The sequence below is a fragment of the Dermacentor silvarum genome, chromosome 9 (assembly GCF_013339745.2).
Source record: "Dermacentor silvarum isolate Dsil-2018 chromosome 9, BIME_Dsil_1.4, whole genome shotgun sequence".
Lineage (NCBI taxonomy): Eukaryota > Metazoa > Arthropoda > Arachnida > Ixodida > Ixodidae > Dermacentor > Dermacentor silvarum.
The window spans coordinates 53,414,286-53,441,425 of record NC_051162.1 but is presented as its reverse complement, the minus strand read 5'-3'; the positions used below and the strand labels follow the sequence as shown (position 1 = coordinate 53,441,425).

Sequence of the window (27,140 nt, the reverse complement as noted above, 5' to 3'; positions counted from 1 at the left end):
TAGATGTAAGTTTGTTATGTCACGGCCGCTGGATACAAGCGCACACGGTGCGGCCGGCCGCGCGCTCTGAAAACTGCGTGAGGGGGCTTAGTTTTCCGCGCCACCGCCGCGGCGCCACCGGAGGGGGACGGTTGCTGCGAGTGCGCGTGGGATGAAATGCGGCGCGCGCTGCTGTAGTTTTGCTTGGGCGCGTGCGTCGTTCCACCACGCGCAAAATATTCGTTTAAAAGCCACCTAAAGCACACAATTGTTCATTACCACTCTTGGTTTACGACAGCTGCTGCTGTTGGGGAATTTTCGGGCTTGCCCTGCATCTCCGAGATGCGACTTCTCGCACCGATCGCTGTTCGAAGAAGTAATCACGGGCATATTTTCCCGGTATCCAATAGAATCTCAGCTAGCGGTTCTAGAGGTGTTCCACCTTGCCTAACAGACCAAGGTCTCCATTTGTGTCTTAATATTTTTGGCCATTCGCGTTTAGTCATTATAATAAGATTAAAAAAAATACTTCGCAAACAGCTGCAATTTCGAAAACTTATTCCTTCCTGCAGTTGCCTCTAAACCCGCTAATAGTATATATGATGAAATATCGCGTACCACAGCCAAACACTAATGCTTCTCATGTGTGTGCGACCATCTCGCAGTAGTGAATTCGCGTCACCTAAAAGAATATCTTCCGCAAGATAACTTTCATTCCACACATAATTCCAACAGTGAATATAAAATACGGACAAACGACACGAAGTGAATTTATTGAATGCCAAGTTCGCGCTCTTCCCTGCCCGTGTTTCTTTTCTTTTGGGCTGCACATGTTATTATAAAAACATCAAGCCCATTGACTCACGTCAGAGTCTCAAGACTTTTCTTGATAGTGGTTTTTGTACCAGCTTTAAAAGACGCTCAACCGTTGCATTTACGTTGCCAGCCCAGTTGCAGAGCAAAGGTCGAAGTAACTTCCTCAAAATCATTTCAGAAAGTTTCTTGGAATGCTCCGGATCGTTCGCTTCGCACATCAAGGCGGGACATCGGGTGAAGTGCGGCAGCAGTGCTGAGAGGAGCAACGTGCATAGCTTTCCGCTCCTTCTCACCTCCACAGATTTCATTACTTTGTTGATAAATTTGCACGTCAGCTGGCAGATGCCGATGAGTTGAGGTGTCGGGTACTTTAGATGCCAGCTGTCCAGGTTTTTCATCAACCCATAAACTGCCTCCGTCGGTTTTGACGCTTGCAGGAGTTTTTTGCATTGATGGCATAAGAGCTGTGAAATTAAAAAAATTAAGAACAATCAATAAAGCAATGAGCGGCATTATTTTTGTAAAATTGACGAATGAGCCATGAAGGTTTCTTTTTCGCTAGAACAAGAATTATTTTTGTTTTGCTTAACAAATGTGTCTGACAATCCTAAAAAAAAGGATGCCAATTGCAGCTCACGTAGTTCAACGAACCAGTTCTTTCAGATCGCGTAGCCGCGAATGTTTTAACATTCGAGTTCATACTTTTTCATCACAGGCACGGGCGAGGTAGCCGGCCAAAAAGGCAATTGGAGCAATTTCGAGCTCATCTTGCGCCTGTGACCAGTAGTTCACGCACTCGAGCTCGCCTGAAAGCTCCCTAGCAGCATGTTTGATTTCAACTGGACAACTAGGAACATCATTGTCTTGGCTCGGCAGGCTGACGACAGCGTTGGACTCAGAACTGGACGGTGCGTTGCCTGTCTTTTCCGCATGCAGGATCCCAACCTACAGAAAAAAAGTGAGCAATGTTATGGTTCCCTAGTATTTAATTATAACAGTTCTAACCTTTAGAAGTTTCTCCACGGATAAGACAGCTGCCCGAGCATCGACTCTGTCGTTGCCCCTGTTGAATTGCCTCAGACAGCTGAAGAATGATTCCACGGGGTCACTGTTAAATCCCCGAGTCAGAACGTACCGGAACCTGGGGACAGTCGATACAGCAGACGGAGTCAGTGAAATTACAATTGAAGCAGGGAGAAATGTAATGCTTACAAGAGAAAAACATACTTGGCATGATCTAGACGCTATTCTATTACTGCCACTGTAGACCTAGTTGTCAGCAACGTCGCCTCGTAAGTCTCCTTTGTGATCTTCTGCTTTTATCGGCTGCCAGAAAGCTGTAAATCCTCAGTATAGTTGATAAAATCCACTTCCAGCCATAAAAGCCTTTCGTCGTCTGTCGCGTAGAAGGGCTCCTCCTGCTGACCACGCAGCTTTAAACCTCCAATGTCGTGAATGGCGTACCATTCAGCTACCATTTCCATAAAAGAATGGTGGCGAGGCAGTCCTGGAATTCTGCCGCGTCAGGATGGCACTTCGGGTTTTCTTGGAGGAATTTTAACGTAGCTATAACAACTTGCGAAAAGATTTGCTTCGCTCTTAGCACTTTCTGTTTTTCCAAGTTATTTGGTTCAACATGAGCACGGGTGAGGAATCTTACAGGCTTCACCAGCAGCTGAGACTGTATTTCGAACAGCTTTTTCATGTAGACACCGCGTTTGATTAGCTGATCCCCGTCTAATAGCTCTCTTTCCAGAAAATTTTTCCGGAGATTCTTGATCAGATGGTTTTGATCAAATGAAAGGAAGAGCGGATCACCTACACGCATTGGGTGCGTCACCACGTGGGAAAGCGTGCCGTCGTCGGAAAGGCTTTTGAACAGCGAGACATTTGTTTGGTGGTTGTCGGTCACAATCCGCACAATCCGGAATCCCGCTTCCTCAGTAAGTTTCATCACCTCTGCTGTGATGTTACTCAGTTGCTCGCCCTTCAAACACCGAGTAAAAAAATAGCCAACAGGAATGACATGTGGGGTTGAAAGTCCTCTGAGGATAAAGCACAGAAGGCGGTTTGCAACCCGAGGTGCTGCGATTGCATCTTGCTCTGAGCCAGGCCCCATGTCGACAAGGCCAAAAATTTTGTCCACTTGGCGATCATATATAACTTTTTGTTGTATTGACATTTCGTCAATAATAAGGGAGCACATTCGCTCCTGCTCTACAACCAAGCCTTCTCTTTCCAAGCGCAGGCGCTCTTTGATCAACGGGGTTATCCCAACCTCGCCTGTTGATTTACCCACGTACTTCTGCAACGTGGCGCGACAGGGAAGCTTGAAGAGAGCCCTCGACCGGACGTGACTGCAGCCTTTGTTAGAGCAAGCCTTCCAGAGAAAACACTCCCTCAGGAGAGCCTCGCTATATGCCGGATTTTTCGCATGAAAGTTAACTACTTGATTTTGAATGAACAAAGCCGCTTTCTCGCCTTGTTCGGCAGCTGTTAAGACGGTCAAAAACTGCTGCATTTCGTTACGCTCACCGTACGCTCTCAGGCGCACGCGCGCTTCATCGTAGCCGTCTTGAAGCGTCTGCAGCGCCTTTTTGAGGCGAGAAAGTTTCATCTCGAGCCGATGAATGGTTTTCTTTGACTTCTCCATCATGCCGTCAATGTCGAGATCGGTTTGCGATGCACCATCCAACAACAAAGTGTTCTGGTCACTATTTTCCCTTGCAGTTTCAGTCGCGAGTTCAATAACGCAACCGTGAATTTCGCCTTCCGATTGATTTATCGCGCAGCAATCTCCACTGTCACTGGTCACAACATCACTTTGTTCATGTGGCAAGCTTAGCGACACACATTTTTGGGGATTTTTCCTACTTCTTTGTGTATTGTCCCTTCTGATGTATGCCGGATAATTAGGAAAAACTGAAGGAACTGCAGTCGGAAGCAAGACCCTATACTTTGTTGTCTTGCGGTAATCACTTTCTTTAAAATGTAGGGAACATACCAGTGATGAGTCGTTAGGCTCCCACTTGCTTGCTTTGCCACTGGAACCTTGCCGGGAGATGTTGTGCAGCCACTGGGATCGTCGTCCTGCATCTTACGGAAACTCGTGGTAGCGGATGCCTGGATTCTTCGCGTTGCTTGTGCACCGTGGCACACAACAGTTACGCGGCATAGTGCCCCCAGGAAGAATACCCGAGAGCGTACACAAGCTTCTGGCAGGCAAATAAAAGCTCCGCTGCGAAATCGTGGTCCTCCAAATGACTGATTTGCTGCGGCAGCGTCCGCGAGAGCGCCGCCGGTACGCTTTTTCCCGCGTTTACCCGTCCCCGCCGCGTGGCGCCCAACAGCAGCCGCATATGCAACTACGGCCCCTCACGCTCTCTCTCATAGGAAGCCGCCTGGCGCGGCAGGCCGCACCGTCTGCGCTTGCATCCAGCGGCCGTGGTTGTGTAATGCTTCCATATTAGACGAAACTGTAATGTCGATACTTGAACGGCCACGACGGCATCACAACGCACATATCAGGTGGACAACTTTGGCCACTGCGCCGACGTAAGAGGATAGATAGATAGATAGATAGATAGATAGATAGATAGATAGATAGATAGATAGATAGATAGATAGATAGATAGATAGATAGATAGATAGATAGGCTTAAACGGTTCGGGTATTGAATAATGCTTTTCGTAATAGAAGCAAGTAACCCGTCTAAGCACGAGATTTTACATCGTAGCTGTTAACCTCTAGACGGTCGAGATTTTTGCTGGGTTCGTTCTGTGCTCACCCAAAAACAGTACCGCCATCTAACGGCCACGGCCATTCAGACAGCTAGACCTCAAACGGCAGCTGGAAAGTGCTCATTCTTTGAGCTTCCATGTAGCAAAAGTATATTATCTCTTATATTCGAATTACAATTTGAAGCTATCATGTCTGCAGCTTGTGTGTCAGTAATGTATGCTGCACTTGTACACACATGCGTGTGCACAAAGGTACTTGTGGACAAAATGTATCAGTTCTTGACGCGTGGGTGCTCTGCTCGTTGCATCTGTTTCACAGCGTATATTTCAACCGTAATCGATATTGTCGCGAGCACTGTCGGAAAACAGTACCGCCACATAGGGGCCGTGGCCACTCAGACAGACCATAGACGGGAGCTGGAAAAGGGATTTCCGCGTAACAGAGATATTCCGCGCAACGGAGAAGGAGGCCGCACCTGCAGAGCTAGAGCCAGTTCCGTGCAATGCCATGGTAGTCCGGACTACATAAATGTGTGTGAGGGCCTCGTTCATAATTTCATTGCCAGAAATAAGAACTAAATTGAACTCTCTTGAATGGCGTGGGCGATTTGGCCTCACACTGCCCACTACAAGTACATAGCGTCATTATGTTGACACCGCATGATCCACTCGTCCGAAAATATTATACCACATTTCACAATATATGCAAGATTCGATGTTCCCTCATCAATAAAGCAGTGGCGCACATACAACATAGCCTCCATGTAAAACAGCATTATTACTCTCCCGCCGCGGCGCGCGTCGCTATTGGTCCGGCGCGTAAACAAGTTCCGGAACGTTCGAGTCGGTTCTCTCCTACGCAGCGCCGCCGGCCGCAAGCGAAATTGGAGATGGACCCACTTAACGCTGTAAAGGCTACACGCTATCCGGGTGCCGCGAGTCGAATTCTCTCCATCGTTCTGAAGGCGTCTACGGCACATGCCAGCTTGTTTATTGGAGCCGCGTAGGCTGTTAACAGCGAAGCTCTTCAAGCTATCCGTGAAACCGTGCTCGTCGACCGAAAAAAAAGCTGCGCCTGGCGATGACGTCACCACGCATTGCCTACAAACCACCTCGCGGAGCGGCCTGTGTTTCGCCTCCTCTCCGTGCCGCGCACATGTTGCCTTGACCAACACCACCTATACTCCATCTCACAAGCTGTTGTCAGCACTGCCGAAGGTACGAGGCGTACAAAGGACATACATATCCTTGCGCAGACGTATATAGTTACAGGAGTAACTGGCTCATTAGTGGCTATACTAGAGAGTTTTATTTTTGCTCGCTACATGATGCGGTACAGTCATACGTGACGTGTTATGGCCTTTGCGCATGCACGTCGTATACGGAGAATTACTGTGGCAGTTACAGCCGGTGACCGTAATTGCCACCCTAACCGTGATCACTTATAGAAACGTGGCAGAACCCATACAGCGCCGACCACCCGCTTTGATCCGAATTCACGCTTTTTATTGACTGTCCGCCATGTCAGCAAGAAATAAGGGGCAAAATCCGTCATCGCTAACTCTCACCTCAAGCTAACGTCCAAAGAATAGGTATGTTTTGTCGTAATTATTGAGATCGGCTGTTTGTTTTCACGCTGCTAGGACTACAGACACGGCACCGAGCCGTCAAACTAACTTGATTTCTAGTTAGCAGATCGCGCTACAGCAGTAGCATTGGTGATGCGTTGACGATGCGGAACGCTATAAAAGCCTAATTGTTCACTGCATCATTAATTTACTACCCCCCCTCTGCGCATGGTACTGGATGACGGTAGCGAGCAAACGCGAAGTATAGACGCCGATCAGGCACTGTTCCAAAGGCGAACATTTATGAGGGCGGTCGTCCTTATTACTTGCTGAGGAGTCGGCAAGGTAACTGCAGGGAAAGCGTACAGGTAAAGCGAAGCCTTGCTGTCGCATGCATGCAAACGCAGCTTCTGGTTACGGTGTCAAAACATCTTAGGGGCGAAGCTCCTTGTAGCGGCACCCGTTCGTCCCCGTCGTAGTAGGTAGCCACGTCTAGTTTTATGAATTGCTCAATAGATGGCGTTGTGTGACCGTATATGTATACCCATATATACATATATATGTATACGTATAGTATAACCGGAAGCCGACTTCCGCTTCCGGTTCCGCTTCCGTTTCCACTTCCGGCTTCCGGAGAACGCTTCCGGCGTTTTATGAAAAAAAAAATTTACGAAAGTTGTGTCCGTAGCGCGGAATCGAACCAGGGACCCCTCGCTTCTGAACGCGCGGCGCTAACCACTACGCCACGAAGCGCAAATAGACACACGCACCACGATGGCAATAAATACCCAACATTAACGAAAAGCCGCGTTTCTAGCGCGTTTCTAACGCGTTTGTGCTAGCGCGTTACGGCCCGTGTAAGAAGCTGGTGTAAGACGCTATGGCCTCTCCGCCTTACCTTCAACGCGTTTCGAACGCGCTGCCCAAGGCGGTGGCAAGTCAAGTTCAAGTCGAGGAGCGTTTATGAATACGGGGGGTATACTCTCTCAGCAGTCATGTGATGGCGTCGGCAAACGCGGTACACGTTCCGGCATGTGTAAATGGCTGCGTAAGACGCTGTGGCCACTACCCCTTACTAGAGAGTACTGCACGTTTCTAACGCGTTTGTGCTAGCGTCCCCTTAAGCGGGAGATCCGATGATTCCCTCCGGAGCTTCGCCCACTCATCATCATTCACCCCGTGGATATGCTGTGTTTTTTAAAGACGAGTCTTTCTTGGGGAACTTAAACGCTGAAAATTTGGTCTGTCTGTCTGTCTGTCTGTTTGTCTGTCTGTCACCCGATTCAGCCACCCGGCCAAAGTTGGACCACTTGCTTACCGCCCACATTACTTAAACTGGTACGGCTGTTCATACTTGTGAACGTTATCGATCACAAAGTAAATATTACGCATATCTGAGGCGCAACATCACTAGGTAAGTATTAGGAGGTGTGTTCCTTTAATAGAAAATGCATAGATACGTAACTCTAAAGACCCTAGTTTCTTAAGCTGCGCTGAAAATGCCATGCTATGCGCACCGACGAATGACGTTCCCCGACTGCGCGCCGACGAGCCCCCTCTGCCATGGATGAAGGAAACCCTCTGCACAAGCTCATGTTTCCCGATGTATTGCCAGATGGCGTCCATGTCTCACGCAGCGCCTCCTCAATTTTATCAATGCCAGCCAGATGCGGCCGATTCAACATAAAGCAAGCGCTGTCTGAGGCAGGGCAAAATATAAATGGCCGCTTGATGAAATAATGCGGTAAAATGAAATCTGTTCAATCTGTTCAAGTGCCAGGACGGAAATGGTACGAGAACAGCATCACGGGTGGCCGCGGATCAGACCAGCACTCATGTAGTACGGCCGGCAGAAGACTATCGTCTTTCGACGACATTTGCAGCGAAGCACGCAGATACGCGGCAAATTTTTTTTGTGTAAATCCATCAACCAGGGAGCATGTAAATTTATGGCAAACAGACGCTGAGCAGACGACGCGGCGCGAATGAGCACATCCAATGGCACATCTCGAGGAGCATTCGGCCTTCCTATTGGCTAAGAATTCCTGTAGCTGCCACAGTGCTGACAACAGCTTGTGAGATGGAGTATATACGAGAAAACGATTGCCTGAAGGCGCTGCTGCGCCTCCTGACAGCGCCCCCAATGTGGAAATTTCAAGCAGCGCGGTCGCTCCGTGGTGCAGTCTCCGCTTTGTTTACATAGTTTCGCCCGTGCTTTCCTTCGCTGCTCGTGCTCACGGCGCTCCGTTTTCGACGGCGGCAGATCGCCTGCTTGCTGAACAGCGATGCAAAGACTGCAGTGCGATTTCAAGAAGGTTGCCGACGCCAACAGCTTTTTTCGTGGCGGCAACCTCAAGAAAGGGGAGCGTCTGCTTCCACACGTGTGTGGTGTTGAACAAATTGTGTGCGGTGATGTGACAGTAAAAGCCAAGTGCGTGTCGGAGGTGTCCAACAAGATTGTATACGACAATGAGTTCGAGGTACACACCGAGTTCAGTAATTTAGTCACTTTTATTTCACTATGATGCAGTCACAAAGCGGTCATGCATGCGTGCAGAGATGTGCAGAGACGGTGACTATTGCGGTTGGTTTCGTTGGTCGCTGGGCGCGCAGACACGGCTGTTCTCAATTTGGCTCCCAGGGAGTGGCATCAGCACTGCCGGAACAGAAAGAACACATGTATTAGGCACCAATAAGCCAATAAAATTAATTACCGATGTAAGTACAACATATGTGCATAATGCCTTATATCATGCAGTATAAATGTTTAATGTATATCACGCCTTATTTAATGCAGGTGTTAGAGTCATGGCAACCAATTTGCATTATTGAGCGCGGTATCTGTTCCCTGGTAACGAGAAATCACTCGTACAAACTGCTCCGCGAAAATGAACCCAGATCACGGTAACCAGCGATTACCTTGGGACCAGCAGAACAAGTGGAAGAATTAGCGATACATGCCTCAGCAAAGCAAATCTTGTCGGGCGAATGCCCCGCCACAGCAAAAGTAAGCTCACACCGATGGCCGGCTACTACACGAAACGAAGATTCTTGGCGGGAAGAGTGAAGCAGGAAGAATGTTCAAGGTGGCAATTACTTTAAAGCATGCTTGGATATTGTGAACCTAGAAAGCATGACCAAGCAACAAACACAACGCGTGCGTCTCGGGCAGCTTGCTTTGTGATCTGCCGCTTACCGACGCATGCGATGACCGCAGCTTGCATTAAATACGGATTAACACCACACAAAAGACAAGTAACATGCGGCCCCTTTTGTTGCCTGCACAACTAGGAATTTAAGTTGCAGCGTTTGGAAAAAGGATATCATTATCTTGAGCTCCTCTTTGCCGATCGCTAGTGAACGAGCAGTACAAACAATTAAATTCGCGGGTTTTACGTGCCAAAAGCACGAATCATTATGAGGCACACTGTAATAGAGGGTCTCAGGAATAAATTTGACCACCGGGGGTTCTTTAACGTGCACAAAAATAAAAGTACATGGTAAGAACTGTATTCTTGCATTTCGCCCCCATCTAAATGCGGCCGCCGTGGCCGGGAATCGAGCTCGCGTCGTCGAGCTTGGCGGCGCTACACGAGTGCATTTACCGCTGAGCTAACACGGCGGATGTCACTGTACGATTGAACTACGCGACACGTCTAAACAAACGGCCATGCGCTAAATACAGGCACATTACTATTGCGTCTTTATCGAGCGGCTGTGATATTGCACGCGAATGCGAAAGTACGTGACTTACTTGACTCAGCGCACCGCAGTTATCCACGCTTGTCTGTCCTTCTCGTACCACATCCCCGGAATTCTGTAGGACTTCAGGGGCGGCTTTCGACCTTTCGAGGCTCTTGTGGCAATCAACAACAAAGCAGTATTGCGTGCCACCTTTCTTGGTTGATGAGGTCGCGCTCGCCATTGCAAAAATGTTGCAGTGGCTTAGCTCGGCTATGCCAGGATATACGTAGCGTTAGCAAAGGTTCAGCTGATTATTTTTAGCTTTCCTGGTTATCTAGATTGTCAAGGATTAGCTTGATTGTCATGCTTACTGCTGCTCCAATGACACACACAAACGCCAGTCAGAAGCGCAGCGGCTCCAGTGCAGTGTCAGACGGCGACTGCACAGCGAGCGCGCGCCGGCGCCAGTGCGTCTACCACGGCTACGACGTCACTCCTCTGGAATGCGCAGACCGGCGGCGGTGAGTCGCGCGCGGCGGCGGCGGAGTGCGCGAGAGGTGCCGGCTCCGGTGGCTCCGGTGCGCAAGCCGTGTGACATCACTGATCCTTGCGCATGCGCAGCACGGCTCTTCATGTGCCGCGCGAAACGGGCTTGGCTAGGCCAGTGTAGCTAATGCTACAAAAGAACGAGTAGGTTAGTTCGCACCGTAGAGAACACAGGCGCGCGCTGGCCCAGCGGCGATCTTCGACACTTCCATTCTTACGCCAGGGGAGTATTGGCGCTGGTGTCGCGCGTGCAAACTTTAGGTTGCCTCGTCGATGATCGATAAGCGAAGCATTGACAAGGCCCATTAATACCCCTCTCTCCAGACGGCACACGTCACGCTAGTTGTCACGTAGGGACGCGTCGCGCGTCCCGACGAATGCACCGGCCGCGTCCAATAGGCTAGGTAGTGGTGACGCGTCGTGCCCATGCATTCTTTTCCCCGAAGTGCGCACAAGCCACGACAGGTTTTCCTTTTACCGCTCCTTGCTTCGCTGGTTAGACTTCGGTAGGCTTGGGGCTCCATCGCACTGCTCTGAGTCTTCGTCCGATGCAACGTGTCTTATTGGTGTTGTATTTGTGAGCATGTGATTACGCCTCGATCAGTGAGACATAGGACGTTGTTGCGTTTCCGGGTGCCGGGTCACTTATGACAGTGGACCCAAAGTGCGCGTTTTCGCATTGCCCAAGAACGAAGCTCGGAAGAAGTCCTGGATAAGAGCCATTCCGCAAAAATATTTCACACCAATCATACACTCCAAGGTGAGAAACTAAAATTTGTGCTCCTACCGGTTGCATAGCATAACTCGCGTTCTCGCTCTGTTACTGTTAAAGCGAGCGAGTATCGTGTGCGGTGATGGTAGTTTTATCGCGCTTCAGCTAAGGTAGTGCGGTAAAATTGATCAGAAATACTCAGGGCCGCGTCAAACTTACCATTAGCCCGTTTCGTACAGAAGTTAATTACGTCATTTTTATGCTTGGCGCAGGTCTGTGAACTTCACTTCTGCGAGTGTGACTTCATCACAAAGCTGTCACAATTCGACTGAGCGTCACGAAAGACAGTGACAGTCGACAGCGAGAGGGTGTGCCTGGTGCCAGATGCTATACCATCGATTTTTCCGAACTGTCCGTCATACCTGAGCACGAATCGCACTCGTCGAGAATCCCGAGTCTCGAAACGACCTCAAATGGAGAAAGAGGCCTTGAGCAAAGCCATTAAGGACTCTATATGCACAAAAAGAAGCGAAGAGAAGAGAAATGCTGTCTCCTCATTCGCATATTTAAGAGGCAAGCTTCATGCTGTCTGGAGTAGTGATTTCTGGACCATCAAGGGCAGCGATCGTTGTGTAATCTTTCTCCGTATCGAGGATAATCTTTCACCGCATGAGAGGTTTTCCGTGACGGTGTTCGCTGATCTCTCACTTGCAGTCTCAGCCGGTATGTTCAATGTTATTTCATTACCTTGCGGAGGCGCAGTTTCAGACGCAGTTCATAACATCCGGACGTTGTCCTTACTGCTTCGGTAGCTAGAAAGCCACATGACAGAGACGCCAGCAGTTGCAAGTGCGTCGAAAACTGTGACAGTGTTGCAGCATATTGACTCCTTGCTGAATGAACTGCCTCAAAACAGTGACATGACAGAAGAACACTGTGCGTTGTTTCGTCTCCTAAATGAGCAAATTGCTCTCGCACTAGCTCCCCCATTCGTCGCTACAGTGCCGAAATATTAGTGTTTTCTTGCATCCTGAACTCTATTTCTCCTCACGCCTATAACTTTGCTAAGTAAGCGTCGACGTTGACGTTACCACATCCTGCAAATCTGCGCTGCGTTTGTTCCAAGTATGGAGGCGATCCACTAAAGGATCAAAACGAAGCCAACTTTCTTTCCTACATTCGAGAAAGGGTGAAGTGCATGCAGCCGCACGAAAAGACGGTAACGCTAATGGTGGATGAAATCCATATCAAGCCATACTTTGATTATAAAGGGGGCAGCATAGTAGGATCTGCAGCCAATTCTCAAGAGACAGCCACAAAAGCTCATGTTTTCATGGTTCAGTCGCTCCGGTTATTCAACAAAGATGTGCTTCACATTCTTCCCGTATCTAAAATGACCGCCGGAATGCTACATGAGTTATGCAAGAAGATAATTTTAGACGCAGAATCTATATCCGTTCGGAAACGGCCCGGCACAGACACCGCAGCAATCGTCTACGCGAAACGGCTCGCCTGCGTGGCGTCGAGAAAACTTATTGTCACTTATGAGAGACATAAATGTTCACACGTTGACTTTGCTAACGAATATGGGCGCTTAATTACGAGCTGCGGACGGATCACAAGGGCTGTCGGCCCCGGATCCGACGGCCAGTGAGCTAGGCCTATATGCCATCTCCCTGCCATCGCAATCTCTCCGGGCTTGCTCGTTCGCTTCTGTCCGCGCCATTAAAATCAAATATATTGCAATTTAACCGACATAATTGTGTACACGTTGTGGTGACCAACCTCGCAGCTTTATTATGAGCTGCATGCAGTTGTGTCGCAAGCGCCACGAGTCTCAGATTCGACGGCCCAGCGAGCTAGGCCTGGTGGCTCCTAGCCATCGGCAGCTGTCAACGCAGCCGATACTGCGGATGCGGCCTTGCGGAAACACGTCTACACTGCTCGCATAGACGTGTTTTTATTGTCATCGTTTGTGTAAAACGAGAGGACTTTGCAAAAACGTCTGTTTTCACTTTCTTTGCGAAGTTACGCTGTATTCCAAGCGTCCATGCAACGGCGCCGGTTTTAGGCAGAGCTACGCGCCGCACGATCGTTCGTACCATGTGTCCCGAATCTTTGTATGGGGCAAGTCGGACTCCGACGCGTCGTACAATGGATCGCGTGCTAAATCGCACCATGTGTCGCTCGCGTTAAGAAGGAAGATGGTGTCGTGACGTCACATCTTAGGAGGGTGACATCGCTTTATGGCCTTCGCAACAACAGAGTGAAAGAGGAGGTGAGGGAATCACGCGCTAGCCCTGTGGCGCGCTGTGGTAGACATGACAGCTTACCTGAGGCTTTGGACACGTTCGAATATGTCTTGTGAATGCACTTATGTTTAAGTACAGTTTAAAATGGATGTAGTGCCGTCAACCGGTGTATTACCTCACCGATGATCTCAAAGTGCCGTCATTTGTCATTCGAAGCTCACTAAGGGTTAATGCTAACGTATTTCCGTCGTATCAACGAATTGATCTACAGAATTTTGGAACTTCCTGTCCACAAGAGCATTTACCGGCAGGTAGTTTTATGTTGGAATACGCTACCGCAAGACAGGGGTAATTGGAGATCGCAGGGAGAGGCCTTTGTCCTGCAGTGGACATAAAATATAGGCTGATGATGAGGATGCTGATGATTTTTGCGTATACTGCCAACATTGTACTCTGTGGTTCCACTAGCTACGACTGCACTAAGCGGAATTTCATCCCCTAAGATATTGTGTGTTCTTGCCGCGATGGCATGCTAGCCTCAACGTTGAAATTGTATGCCTAAGCAATACAGACGACTTTACGCCCTCGGTTGCCCCATCGACGGCGTAATGTCTGAGCGTGGTAGCAATGCTCTAATCTCTGAGCACAGGGTGCTCTGGCGGTAACAGGATGACATCGCCTTGGCAAGGGTCGGTTTATGCAATAAGGTTCTTATTCATGCAATAAGGTTCCTTCATTTGATGCAATAAGGTTCCTGTTGAGTAACGGCCATGAAACACTTTAGTGCGGTTCGCGCGCCCGACTCTGTGGCGCAGAATACGTCTTAGTCAGGCACTAATACTGCATTTGTCTTCTAGGCACGTGACCTTGCGCAATAATGGCTAATTACTGTCAGCTTCTAGCAATAAATGTTTGAAGATAAAGCAACTTTCCGTTGTCTTCTGCAATTCCGTCACTGTTAGAAGTAACCGGTAAATTCTCCGTTGTTCCATTTGTTTTCTTCCTTGGAATGACAATGTCATGGGACAACAAACCGTGCGCTAAAAAGCAAGGCCATTTTCGTGGTTGGAGTATCGGCCCTGCATAGAATTTCAGCACTGCCGGATTTCCCGCACAGAGACATTCACCAGCCGTCATGGTACCTTCGTCCTGGCGCCTTCATCAGACCGTTTACGTCGTGCCATCGTTCTCGTCGCGCTGTCATGATTGTGCTATCGTCATTCCGTCATCGTCAACAGATCGTTGTCAAGCTGTCGTCTTCGTACTGTCGTCAGATATGTCGTTTTGCCACGGTTGTCACATCATAGTCGTCGCACCAACAATGTCATCGTCAAGCTATGGTGATTCTGTTGCCACCATGCTGTCAGTATCAAACTGCCATCATACTATCCGCCGTCGTCGTAGCCCCATATACATTTCTACCATGGTAATTCCAACGTCATCACACCGTCGTCTTCACGCTGTCATTGTTCGGTCTTCAATTCGTGTTCTTTACGCTGCCGTCGTCCCACCACAGTCGTCGCACCGTCGTCGCCATTTCCTTGTCGTTATGCCATCCTCGTCAGCGTCACGCTGCCCTCGTACCACTGTTATTATATCCGTCATCTTCACACGATCGTTGTGACGCTTATGTCAGTCTTCCGTCATCCTAATAGAGTCTTGATCGTCACATTGTTGTCACTGTGCTGTCACCATGGCGGCTTGGTCAAGTTGTCGTCGTCCTATACTGTCGTGTTGAAACACTTGTCTTTCCATGGAGGCGGCCGTCGTCTTCTGGATACACATACTAGCATTGTGAAAGTAGCACTAATGGCACCTTAGCCCTTTTTTCTGACAAGCTGGCTCTGTGATATACATGCATTTCAAAATTGGCCTATAAACAAATTTTGAACACCGACGAGGCTCTTTCATGCTCTACTACGACTCATAGCCATTGCACACTGAATTCTTTCAAATGGCCTAGGTCAGCGAGTTGGTTAATTGAGTAATCCAGCTGGCCTTTTTTCGTCACTGTTTTGTTACCGAAGAATTCGCATAGGAAACACATTACCGTGATAACATCTTTTATTCTATATCAGTCAAGTCAAGGGATGACATCTTTACGTTAGTAAGACACGACTACGATCTCTACAACGCCGCTGGCGAAACAACATCGTGCTAGGCTTGGCCGCAATGAGTATAAAAGGAGAGAAAGCAGGCATACGTTTCGGAATTAGAATCAATATTTATTCAGAAAGCATGGTTGCGCTTTGCTCTGCAGAAATTTACTAAAACAAGTTACAAAGATGTTGTGGCATGTTTTGTCTGTGAGTCAATTCAACATAACGTGAAAGAAAATTGATAACTGTTGCGGTATTTTTCATCTAGCGACTGCTTTTCGTCTTCAGCTTGGCACTTGTACCCTCATTGGTGGTCTTCAGGCTTTCCATGAAGCTCAAAGGCGCACTGAAACAAACGTGTAAACAATAAAATGTCATATGTCGTTCAAATCCAAGCAATTAGATTTTAGTATTGGGTAATTGGGGATCAAATATTGTATCAGCTTAAATCGTACTAGATATACAAGAAAAGAGCGCTGCGCATTCGTTTTTATCACTCACCCGACATTGTATCTGAATTTCAATGTAGAATAGAGTACAAGCAAGACGTAATTTTTTCAGGCCAGCTTTGGATAAAACTGATAGCACGCCATAGATGAATGATGGAGAATATAAAGAAACAGATGCGATGTTGTCGGCTTGCATCTTGGGTTCAATTAATGATAAGATTCATGAGAATTTGGACGAAATATGTTACAACTATAGTCAGAGATTTCAGGTCATGCCATTGTGTTAAGTTAAAGAGCCTGACAGAATTACGCTAGCCCCTAGCGCACCCTAGCATTTGCAAGGAACTGCGGACTGCAGGTTCCATGTTTCGGCAAAGAAAAACCATCTGCTATTCTCTTCATTAAATACATGATAACATTTCACGATGTCTACATGGCTTTGACGTTTTACTGTCAGGTGTGCTTAGTGATTCCTATAAACGGTTACCAAACTAATGACCCATAGAATAAACCATGGCGCTGCACTGGAGAACAGGCACATTTTCTGTATGGTATCATTATGCAGTGCTACATAACTATGGTGAAGGTACCAAACCAAGAAACACATTTTCGTGCAGATGTGGTAGACTTTTTTCCATTTCCACACCAATTTCACATACCACAATGATGCGACCATCACAGTGACAAGACTTGGGAGAAAATACGATAGTTTCTGCGTTTATGCGATCACTACGTATACCATAATTGACACCTATTGCCGCCTGCAGTAGCATAACAGATGACCAGCCCGGTGAAATTCTCCTGTCCATCTCTCTCTAATGAAGATACTAGTGTGGCAGTGGAATGTGGTGTAGAGTTCCATGAAGAAGTTTCGGCTAGGAGAATCTAGTTACCAACCAGCCAACTGAGTTTTGAAGCGAAGCTCTCTTTGCCCACTTTCCCGGGTTTAGCATCGCTACGTAGCGGTTGGGCCGGTGGCCATCTCGCAGTATATATTTGTGAATATATACACAAATGTTGCATGGTGGCACCCGCGAAGCGGCTATATAACTCTGGTATGCTGACCAAGTATGCCTACCTCTCTTTTGCGTAACAAAAATATATTCCTAGGCAGTAGCCTTTACTTATAATCTCGGCACACCGATCAGCACATCAAACTGTTCATGGAATGGTAAATAATAAAATTAATTCTATTTCATGTCCCAAAACATAAGGGTGTAGGAGAAAAAGCCCTTCATATGGTTATTGGATGGGTTCTGCTAGCCATAGTATTTAATAATATATTTACCTGCTTTTTTAATTTCCTTTATTTTCATTTGTTTGAGTATGCAGCGTCTGTCAGTCGTGTGTGCCCGGTTATGGCCAATCCTACAGAATGGATATGTTCCACTATGACATAAGAGGTGTGTAATCCCTAAATCTTGCTGTATTCGCGTTATATGTGTCTGTGCATGCATGTGTGATCTCCATTCTTCCCTTGACAAGCATCATGCATCGCCTTCGTGGGTGTCAATTCGCTGTGCATGCACCTCGCACTCCATATACCTGGGAGGAAATAGTAAATATACTGCGCAAAATACAACACCTGCTTTGGAGGTTGCATTTCTGCATACCTAGTGAGCCATGGAGTGCATACACGTGAAATTTGCATGACAATAAAGGTTAGACTGTTGCGGTGGATAAACACACGTATTGCATGAGAATACACGTTGCATAGCAGATAGCGAGCATTATTCTACGCATCGCCGTTAGTTGTAAAGCATTTTTGACCCCCTTCACTAAAGCTTCGGTTGACATAGATTCCACCACGTGTGTTCGATATGCATAATTTTTTTCTCTAATTTCCAGGAAAATCACAAAAACAAAACACGTCATAATGTGCATATATATAGATATATATATGAATAAATTAGTTCCCGCTAATGAAACCAACGCAGCGTTGTGGTAGAGCCCTTATATTACGAAGCACACAGACTTGATATGCATGCAGGAATGCTAATTTTCGCTATTTTCTTGCACCAATTATAGGGGGAAATATTTCATTGGGCCACATTTATTTTTCACGCTATTGTCTCTGGATTAATTTTTCAACAATATTTCTCTTTGAGTTGCCCAAGGCAGGCTACTCAAAAAGTCTTGAGTCTGAAGCCATCTCCTTTTTTTTTGCAATAATACAGATTCTCCCGATAATCAACCTATCGATGGCGGAGAAGGTGGGTGCTAATGGTTCGGTTAACATGTGTCTTTATAAACACCGAACTACGCTGTATATTAAATGCTCGTTATAGAAAGTACTGTGAAACTTATTACCCGAACAAGAATTATTGGGACACAACGAGTACCTGCACAACAAACAAGTGTTGTCGTGCCGTGTCTACTGAGGTTTCCTTCAGATTTGCACTGGAAACATATTTCGCACTCTTAGGAATCAGCTACCTACTCTAACACCGTCATTTATTGGAGACGCTGCTTATGTTTTTCAGTCAATTCCGCCAAATTTGATAAGTTGCAGATCATGCTTTTTTGTTTTCAATTGTGTACGCTGCTCCAACACAGAAACAAGAAGTATGATTGGATACGTTAGTCAACTAGTAGCAAGCAACAGTGTTTCTATCCCTGCATCCTAGTATTATTAAAATAGATGGCTCATATGCGTCTCCTCGTTAGGCACAGTAAAAAAGGGCTGCCAAAAGCGCTTCTTCACTATGACAGAGTGCTGAAGGCGTACGCAAGGTGAGGCTGTTAGTCGTGATTGGCTTTTATTATCTCGCATACACCATTATTCTCACATATGTGCTCCGAATTAACGTTCATGTACAAGTTCGACAGCTATGATTTTCCTTAATTACCCCATATTTTTACCATGTATAACGCAGACGGGGGGAGAGCTCTGTTCGCTATCGCTCAACTGTAACAAGTGGAAGTAAATAATTCAGAAACAAAAAGCAGCACTATATGTTTTCCCAATTCACTAACCACATTTGCCTTTCCCACTACATTTGTGCGCCTCCAAAAGCTTCTAGTGCAAGACCGTGAACCTGTAGATTTTCCCACTAATGCTCCCCAGGCCACTTTTGTTCATATAATTTCTGAAAAAAATGTTAACATATTCATGAAATTCCAGAACACCATGCATGTGCTTCTGGTTTGTTTTTGAAGAATCACATTGATAATCCGAGTTACTTCTTATGTTTATTTGGGGCGGGAGCAACATGGATTAGGAAGGAACGAACACAGACACCTCCTACTTAGATCATTTCGGCTTTATATGCAATATTTCTTCTAAAAAGAGTAACGCATGGACGACGCCGCAGAAACGTCAGAATAGCAGAGGTCAAAATATTATTTTTTTCGTCATAAAAAAGCCGCTGTAAACATCCTTGACGTCAATAAGAGAATGTCTCACCGAAAACGGCTCGCTTGGTTAAGGTTCCACTATGCAGAGGCGGCAGCGGGAGCAGCGGCAGCAGCTGGAGCAGCGGGAGCAGCGCCAGCAGCTGCAGGAGCGGCCGCAGCAGCTGGAGCAGCGGGCGCAGCAGCGGCTGACGCCCCTGCGCCTCCGCTTGCGCTACCAGCTCCTGAAGAAGCGCTCCCTAGTGTTGCCGCCGTGCACTCAGTTCTGCAAGCACAATGAGCTTTCTTAGGTAAGGAAGTCAATTCTACAGATACATGAAGAGCCTCGGAATACAACGTTCGCAAAAATTACCAGAGAAACTTAAGTAGAGTCGATATGCCACTTTACAGGAATAGAAGAGATACTGCTAACACTTTCAAAACGCTATAGATGTCTGGGTTTATTAAAAAATAACGAAATTACTGCAAATTCAAGGCACAACAGAATGCATCAAAAGCTCCACGAAATCGCCATCTATGCCCTTGTGCTTGAGAATGTGCCATAGAATTTGCCTGTGTAGGTTCTCGTAGGCTCTGTCAATATCTTGAAGTGCTATTCGTAAAGATCTTTTCTGAGCAATTGAAATCTCTATGAACTGCAAGAACAAATACGGCCTGTTTCAGCGAACACTTTCAAAATTTTTCAACGGTTTCCTGTGGCAGATAGCAGAATTCTAGCTTATGAGCTGGCCTACTCGAAGAAGCGGACATTACTTGCGCAAAAATTTGAAATGCTTAACGTTTAATATAACAAAATGCACTAACTAGGTTTTTGACTAATTACCTAATGTCCCATATTGAAAATTACAAATTCTAACCGGGGAGTTCACAAGGCGGATACCACTTGTAACTAATTCTCACGATGACACCAGTTTCAAGACATTAATTCCCGAACTTTGCGGAGAAATGCATTGGCGTTCCAGTTACTTTTGTGCTTCAATGAATAAAACGACATTTTGTTAAGAAAGCAAGGCCTGCATAGCCCTCGTGGGCTATGCACGTAAACCCGAGAGTGGCATTGTTCGGGATCTCCGCGAGCTCTGGCTACACCTTCAGATGAATTTCCTTATGGTATTAGGACCTAAAATTGAGCCGTCGGCGAGCTTCGAGTCTGATTGGCTTACTTATATTCGCTCTTGCGTTATCCTCACTTGGGCTTTAACTCATGGGTGGCCGAAAAAAAAAGGCGTCACGTGGTCAAACCCTTGGTGCTGTCTTTCCTCTGCTTGTCGCTTTCCCCAGTGCGAGAACTTTTGCAAGTACGTTATAGAAAAAAAAAATCGTATTCGAAAAAAAAAGGAAAAGAATCGCTTGCGAATGCGCCAAGTCTGTACTGTTGACATCACATTGTGGATTGATAGATAATGTCAGGAATAGGAGACATGGCCAGAAACGCTTGTGTACAGTGCAATAGAACTAGCAACAGGGCTAATTTGTCCTGATTAATGATGAGTGCAATAGTGAAAGACACGATGAACACACGGAAGGAAATAAGACAGCCGCCAAAGAACGTTCGCAACCGACAGTTTGTATTCATCGCAAGTTAAGTTTCCATCCTTGTCACCGTCTTACCTTCCACTACCGCGCTCAATATTCATAATTATCAACCTGCATTAATCCGGTGCCTTCGGCTACGGCGTCGCTTGTCTCCCACTATGCAATTTGGAGACATTAACCCACCCCCCCAATATCAGAAATAATTAAATAAATGTATGACTACGTGCCCGCCACGGTTTCTGGCTCGCCTTCGCTGCCCTTTGCCCTCATGTTCTCTCTTTTTCGCCGCATAATTTTACCAATCCAGGCAGCGCAGCGAAAGTCATGTGTTGCATCACCCCACCATAAAGCTCCTCCAATGTCTGGCCGTAATCGCCCTCCGTGAAATGCCGACTGAATGAAAGCTTCACGAAAACGTCAGTGACGCGCAATGGCTCTTCTCAAATACACGTCCAGTCTCTTCTCAAATACACAGCCGACTCTTGCCAGGTCGGTGATATCGTCCCTCGTCGACTAACCAATCGACGACAGCATTTACCCTGGTAGCGTCATTCGCTGGACTCTCTTGGCGTCAGGACGTCCTAAGAAGGGCGCAGCTAAAGCCCGCAGCGAAGCACGGAATTGCTTTAACGGCGGAGCTGCTTAAGCCAGCCGTTATTCCGTCCGTCGCTGACAAAAAATGTGGGCTGATCCTGGCGGTTGTGCAGAAAGGGTCCAAGCGCAATGGCACATGCCCCTGTGAACTAGCGAAGCTGAGTCTCACTAATTCTAGCAAGCATGGTTGGGACTGCTTAAGCTTAATCAGTCATCGATAGCCAACCGATAGGCAATCAGTAGCTAATCGATAATCCATCAATAACCAATAAATTCAGGAAAATACTAGGAATGACTTGGTAGTGCTTGGTAGTGCTTACCTAGCAAATACGTGACCAATACCTTGCGATAGCCAATCATTAGCTAACCTATAATCGATCAATAATCAAATAAATTCCGGAAAATCCTGGGGATGACTTGGTAGTGCTTAGCCTAGCCGTAATACGTGGCCAATACCTTGCGATCGCCAATCGATACCTAGTGAATAGCTAATCGATAATCGATCAACAATCAATAAATTCCGCAAAACGCTATGGATCACTTGGTAGTGCTTAGCTCAGCCCAATAGCCAGGACTAGCCAGTTTCCCATCAGCTCCACTGTCTCTTTAGCAATGCGCCTCCAGTGCAAGCTACGCAATTTCTTTTGTTTGAGTTGATAGCTTCCATAGCAGCAATTTTCGCCAAAGTTTATAGTCGCAGTGTTCTGTACAGGATGCGCGTATTTATAGAAACAGTGATCAAAATGGCATAGGTGATTTAGGGCCCATTTACGCAAAATCATGTAACAGAAAGCCAATGTTTTTCAACACATTCTAAGGTGCACCTTCGTTTTCGGCAGCCAAACGACTACTACCACTTACAAACAGTATAGAATGCATATAGGTGGCGAATGAATCACAGAACGAGCCGTTTGCAACTACCGCAAAAGCATTCCAGCATACTTACAGAATCATAGCGGTCACGATAAGGAAGAGCATAGCAAGAACCTTTGAAGCAGCCATTACGAATTTTCACTCTTAGCACCTCTCCGCTGAAGTGTGGATGGTAGAGGTAAAATCCATGGCCTTTTATACAGAAATGAGATGCCCCCACCTTTCCTCCTTTCTCACAAAAATAAAGATATCGAGGACAAGCATGAGGGATAAAAAGAATACAGATCTGAACGATGCTTAACGCCTGTGAATCAGACAATGGGTAAGCCGAGCATGATCAATGTGGGCTGTTTGACGTTTCCCAGCTACATTCTATTTTTGTTGAAGTTTTCATAATTTCTTCACATTGCTTTGTTAGCCAACCCTCGTCTTGGAATGATGGAACGCGATTTATAGTTGTGGTTGTTCCCCGCTCTAAAGTGCTGCAATAGAATATATCCACGCTGTCTTCTACGTCACAGAATGTTTCATAAGTTATTACGAATATATTATGATACGCTGTCTGTTGTATTAGCCAGAACGGCAACGGCTTGAAAGTAGCACCATCATTCCAAACCATTGGAAAATATTCGCGGCCAAAAATTCTATGCCAAAAGTCGCGTCACGTAATATCCAATTTTACTGTGCATCCGTAGCCCGTCTTCAATAAATAAATAAAATAAGGTACTGTTTTGTACTCACAAGAAATAATATGCAGCTGAGAGCATTTCCTCATTTTCCTAGCTATGTTTCTCGCGCAACTGCGGCACACAGCGCAGCAAATGTGTGCCACATTCCTGCGCCACATTTTCTGTGTTCGGTATTTTCGCGGTGCCCGATGAATATCCAGCAGCAGCGGCTATTAATGCTTTGCCAGATATTCTAAATCCGAGCGCGCTTTACTTTATTTTAGCTCACATGTGTCTACAGTATACGCGCGCTAGAAAGTATTCATTGCTTGCGTTCCAACCGTCCTATTCAGTATACAAGATCTCAGATAAGTGTCCCCTCTTGGCTACCCAAAAATTGCAACTATTTTGCGCCATTGTAGCTGCCTCTTGGTGCTCACTCGGACTTCTGCATTCCCTCGACGTTATTGCGCTGTTCTCGTGGCCGTTCAAGAAAGGCAGCTAAGCAAAGCATAAGTAGCGAGTTAGCTGCGAAGAGAAGTTGCTCACGAAATTAGCCACAAAAATGAAATAAAGGAGCAAGGATAAGAGAAAATAGTGGAGCCGGAAAAATAAAGGTCGATCGTTTACACGCAATATTATTGTATCAAATGCGCAATTCTGCTTACGCAGCCACACTGGCTAGGAAGAATACAGCAGTTCCAAGCATGTTTACTCATCCATCGAAACGCTGCTTCTCCACGTCGACTACAAGCCCTAAGCGTCATTATACTCTTAAATTGAAGTCGTTCAGTTGTTGGGATATTTCCAGATGCTTGTTGAAGTCAGAGCTGTCCACGTGCATTTGGCTGCTTAACGCCAAATTAGAAGTACGCAACTGTTGCCCCAAATATATCTTACTGGAGTTTAGGCACTAAGTTTGTCAAATGATGTTTTAGTATACTGATATTCGTGAGGGTTCTTGCTTAAAAAGAAGGTTTGCCAGGAACCAACTGTGATATCCCTAATAAAATGTATGTAAGATTCATGTAATGCGTGTAAATGATCTCTTCGAGACAACAGCTCGAACGATTTGAATGAAACTTCAATAGTTTGAATCTCATGAACTATTGCCGTAAATTGCTAAGCTAAAAGAAAGAAGGAAAAAAAACTACAGCACCATGTTTGGGCTACAACCACTGCACCTAAAATAGATCTTGTAGTTCTGCAAGCAGCTCCTCTTAGACCAGCTTCTCAAGCGGAGAAATGTGATAAATCAAATTGCAGGTTACATGACAATTTTCAAGTATTTAACAAGTATTTGAAGAAGTACTATTGAAAAATAAGTGGTGTATTACGGAGTGGTGTATATTCAATCAATTTTATATGTTCTAGATGTTCTAGAAACCGAAAGTAACGGAATTTGGGGCCGCGTATTAAGCCTAGCTTGAGATAGTATAGATGTTCACCTTTCTGGGGGCGATCCCGTGGGCGCTGCCATGTTTGATCACGTGGTGATGCGTTCATTACTTGCCTCAACTGCCTTTGTTTCCTCCGTGTTTACACTGGATGTGTATATTTAATTTTTTTATGTACCATGGTTAGGTCCAGGCAGGAAGGGCACAGTTATACAAAGGCATAATCACAGCAGATATAAGATAATATAGCAACAATATAATAACATAGATATATAGCAATACAGTAACATAACAGGTATAATAACATAACATAATAATAACAGGTATAATATAACACCCAAAGAAGAAGCCGCTCATCTTGAAGCGCGTCGCGCGGCCAGCGAGAATCTGCACGTCGGTGGCGAGCCGATTCGGAATACCATGCCTAGCGGCACTTAGCATTTCCTATAGCAAAGTTTAGCCAAGCCTAGTAAAACCCGGAAGAAGCTAGGTCGATCACTCGCTCCGCTGTTTACTCCAGCTTTGCACCACTATTGCAAGCCGCCCACTTTTGTTTTCATATGCGTGCCTATTTCTTGTAACAAACGATGACCATTAAGAGGCTGATAACTTAATTAAATAAACTTGTTGATTACGACTTATGATGATTCTATCAGGATTTGCAGAGCGTGCACAGACGATGCTGCCGCATTATCTCTTGGTGGCGTCTCCCGCTATTCTCAAGAATGTCTCGAGCAAATAAAGTTCTCTCTTTACCAGACAGCTCTGCTAGAAAACTCCATTCCCAGAACCGGTTCGAAACGGCTCCTTTGATTCGTTCCGGTTCGGGTTCAGTTCCAAAATGGCGGAAAAAATACGAGTTCGGTTCGGTACCGGGCAAAAATTCGGGTTCGGTTCGAATTCTTGGTTCGATTCCGGTTCCGGTTCGACACCATGAGTCACACCACAGTTTGATAGACGATATGCAGCAAGAAAAAAAAAAGTGTCACCGCACGGCATTACATTCTCATGCGTCTGCTCTAAATAGCTTTCATGACAGCAATTAGAAGATTTGCTTTTTAATCAGAAGAATGAGATTAGAAAAATGAGACAAGTGAAATTGTAAAAAGAATAAAAGCTGTACTACCTCAACGTTATGTCAAAGACAAAGCTGAATTGTGTCTGACACTCTCATACGTAGCCGCATTAACGGCATTGCTCTATTTACAAGTTTACATATATACGTGAAGCCACTGTGAACGTTAAAACAAAATTTTTGCATGCTTTATTTCTTTAGCAGTCGCTGCTGAAGATTTTAATGAAACCGGCTGGAATGATATACATAAGTTACCATAGGTCAAATAACCGTAAGCATACCAAAGGTTCTTGGCTATGCACGTGGGGATGAGCTCATGACACAGACTTAACAAGTGATGGACAAAAGAGTGTAGATGCAGTTTGCCTCAGACCAATGAGTTATGCTCTCTCCCAAAAAAGCCACTTCTTTATCGCTGAGAGCGATAGAAGCCTGACTAATGCATAAGTCCCCATATTTGCTTATGTGCAATGCTTCCACATTGTCTTGTGTAGTTTGATTAAAGTGAGTGCTTAGGATATCCGTTTCATTTAAGAACGGCTGGCAAGTACGGCCCTTGCAGTGATGGGCTGCAATGTAACGAAGTGTAACGAAGCGTCGCTTTTGCGTGCTCACGCGTGCTCCCCAAGGCGCATGTTAAACCCACCTGTTAGTTTGTCCTATATATATGTTGCACTGCGCAGTGACCGTTTTCTCCTTTCCTGCCTCGTTAAAACGGGAACCTAGCAATCGCTACTCTCCGCCGCTCTCCCTCCTCTTCGACTTATCCTTTTCCTTTCCCATGGTACTACTTGCCTTACAAACATGGAACTCTGCCTTCCTCTTAGTCTGCATTGTTGCCGATGAGGCTGCTAAATAATTATAAATATGCGGTTTTTCCTGCCATAACCACAATCTGATTAAGAGGCACGCCGTAGTTGGAGGAGGGAGGGACGAAATAAGAGAAAGGCAGAAGGCAGGGAGGTTAACCAGGATAACGTCCGGTTGGCTACCCTACACCGGGGGAATGGGAAGAGGGAACACAAAGATGACAGGGAGAGAGAGGAGGGAAGGAAAGAAGAGAAATGAGCGGTTAGTTCGCTGACGCGTGTGTTAGTGCACTAATAGTCACAGACGTTGACACAAGCCCGTCGTCCTCAAGAAGCACAAAAGTGCCTTCACCGCTTTATGGGCCGACGAGCGATGGGGGCGGTGTTCCAGCAGCACCTGCACGGAAAGCGTCCGATCGTCCAGTTTTTTTAGCGCGTTAGCAAGATCTTGTCTTTCTTGAGCATATCGTGGACAGTGGCACAGCAGGTGGTCAATAGTTTCGTCGGTGCCGCAGACCGCCGTAGTGGGAGACTCTAGAGTAAATATGACCACCTAGGGTGCTTTAGTATGTGCCTAAATCTAAGAACACTAGTGTTTTCGCATTTCACCCCCAGCACAATGCGGCCGCATTCGACGGGATTTAATCATCCGACCTCATGCTCTGCAGCGACGACGATAGCCACTAAACAACCACGGCGAGTAAATAGGGATGATGTAAATCTTTCGAAGCACCTCGAAAGTGTCAGTCAGTGTCACAACTGTCTGTTACGGTTTGACATATCTCTTGTATGCCTCTTTCTTTCACAATGAAAGCCCAAGCGCGCTGCCTGCTCTTTTATCTATCAGTGCCGAAGTGCCACTTTGTATTGCAATAGCAATTACATGGATACTACATGCCCATTTCTGCCGTCACCGTCACCATGAGGTTCCGTATAAAGTCCAAGGGTGATAAAATTGTCGCAGCTCGCAGCCTGATGCATGTGCCAGT

General features: G+C 46.3%; 1 long non-coding RNA gene across 1 annotated transcript; it reads right to left on the bottom strand.

The window, feature by feature from the left end:
• Window positions 1-15,682: 15,682 nt before the first annotated feature.
• Window positions 15,683-22,352, bottom strand: LOC125940402 (uncharacterized). The gene is made up of 3 exons (XR_007463619.1): window positions 22,276-22,352; window positions 19,252-19,464; window positions 15,683-15,742 (listed from the first exon to the last, which is right to left on the bottom strand). It is a non-coding gene; the product is annotated as an uncharacterized LOC125940402 (long non-coding RNA).
• Between the last annotated feature and the right edge of the window lie 4,788 nt (window positions 22,353-27,140).